The following is a 2548-nucleotide window of genomic DNA, read 5'->3' as shown; positions in this document are numbered from 1 at the left end:
TAAAATGCCTAGGAGCACGTGCTGCAGCCGGCTGTTAACTAGTAGCCCGCTTCTCTTCTCTTTCATCTTCTCTCTCGTCCAACTAAGCAAAAATATAATATTTAATGTCTTACAGCCCGCCTACATCAGGCCGGGCACTAAGCCACTGAAGTTCGGTCCCGTGGGCCCCGAGAGGGAAATGTAACTCCTGCAGCAGGCCTTGTGGTGCTCCCGCAGTACGAGCTCGTGCCAAACCCGGAATTTGTTTCTTACTACTACCAACTACTAGTAAGGTACACGTGCATTGCACGCATGACATTCTGGTGGTTTGTGCATTATGCTTCTACATGTGGAGTCTTCTAGATTCTACATGTGGCAAAATCTGGTGGAATGTAGATGATATCCAACGGCCAGTAGTGCTCGGATTTGCCATCTTTGTACCGTCGGATTGGCTTCATCCAACGACCAACTTTCAAAGTTATGGTTTGGTTTGCAGCCTAAGGTTGCCACGCCTAAGCTTAGGCGTGCCACAAGTGTGTTTGGTTGTGTTCTCGTCTCAGCATAGTTGTTCCCTCTTCATGCATGCTCAACTCAACACCCCTCTTCATGTATGCTCTCTTCATGCATGCTTCTAGTGTATTTGTGCTAATCTAGTGTGGACTCATGCACCCTCCATACACTCTACCAAACACCCAAAAATGGGTCGAGAAGGGAACTCTTGGGATCATGCACCCTTCATACACCCTACCAAACACACCAGGCATGTATTTGGTTCATTGCTACACTTGTGGCTTGCCACACTTTTCTAGTTACATGGTCCACATGTCATAGACTCAACTTCCTGCCAAATCTTGCCACACTTGTGGTGGCCATTTTGTCAGCCACATTTTTTGTTTCAAACACACTTTGCCTAAGCTTAGTTGTGGCAAAGTTAGTCATGAATGAAGTTCAACCATGGAGTCTTCTAGATTCTACATGTGGCAGAATCTGGTGGAATGTAGATGATACCCAACGGCTAGTAATGCTCGGATTTGCCATCTTTGTACCGTCGGATTGGCTTCATCCAACGACCAACTTTCAAAGTTATTCACACACTATATAGGGGGTATAGATATAGATGTGCCGGCCCGTTGCAATGGATCCAAAGTATATCTGTTTAGTGGAGTGCACTCTAAACACATTATCTATTTACTTTTCTCTAACCTTTCGTAGCCATGCAACCAAACCACATAAGCTTCATGGGTGCCCCCCACATCATATTATTCATACTACGTTGATAGAAAAAAAGATAAATCACCCAAAACAGGATCTTCCCGTTTTTTGTTCCTACGATGTTGTGCCGTGCACGTACCTACTAGTTGTATAGTGGTAGTACTAGTTGTATAGTACAAACTTGGTACTAGTAGGAGCAGAGTAGTACGGAATGCTCCTACTCTATCAACGAGCCCCATCTGACACCAAATTTCTTGGCCTCTGTGCTACAGCTAGATCTTCCCCTCGTTTCTAATTTCCAACCCGACGGCAGGCGGGGTGCGGTTTGCCAATAGTCGGTTTGCTCAACGGCGGTCCCACATGAAAGTGAAAATGCTAGGCAACACGCCTTCCCTAAGCTATGTGTCATGCCGGACGGGCCATGGAGTACTCCCGATTCCCGGGCGTGTGGGGGGGGGGGAGTGCGATGCAAACGCGGCAGGCCTTTTCCTTTTACTAGCAATGTGCCTGTGCGTTGCGACGGATCCAAAGTAGTAGAATAGTAGTACTTGTTCACAAACTTGAAAGAAATCACTCTTGTTTTGATATACTCCTAATATATTACTCCCTCCGTTCCTAAATATTTGACTTTTTAGAGATTTCAAATGGACTATCACATACGGATTATATAGACATATTTTGAAGTGTAGATTCACTCATTTTGCTCCGTATGTAGTCACTTATTGAAAAATCTCTAGAAAGGCAAATATTTAGGAATGGAGGGAGTACTTTTCACTCAAAATATATTTCTTAGGCTGTTTTGATGAGGTGAGGGAGGGATGTGGTTGCTTTCAAGTTAATAAGGGGTTTTCTGCAAATTGGAGCAGAGAAGTGGGCTATTGTTGCAAAAATGCCACAACTTACCTCACAGCCGTTAGATGCAGATCTAATGGTCAGAAATGACGTATGGCAGACACACCACCATCACCAACTGAGTCTTTTATAGGAGTATATATTTCTCAGGCTGTTTTGATGAGGTGAGGGAGGGATGTGGTTGCTTTCAAGATAATAAGGGGTTTTCTGCAAATTGGAGCAGAGAAGTGGGCTATTGTTGCAAAAATGCCACAACTTACCTCACAGCCGTTAGATGCAGATCTAATGGTCAGAAACGACGGATGGCAGACACACCACCATCACCAACTGAGTCTTGTATAGGAGTAGGAGTAGAGAAACATGTATAAATTGTAACATTTTGGTTCTGCTCCTTGGCACGATCGATAGATAGAAATAACGATTGGAAACGCTAGGGCGGGGCTATTTCCGCCAGATAAGCAGGGTACGTAGTAGCTAGGTTGGCGCATCGTCGGTTTGGTCACAC

Source organism: Triticum aestivum, chromosome 2D (assembly GCF_018294505.1).
Source record: "Triticum aestivum cultivar Chinese Spring chromosome 2D, IWGSC CS RefSeq v2.1, whole genome shotgun sequence".
Classification (NCBI taxonomy): Eukaryota; Viridiplantae; Streptophyta; class Magnoliopsida; order Poales; family Poaceae; genus Triticum; species Triticum aestivum.
This window is presented reverse-complemented; position numbering follows the sequence as displayed.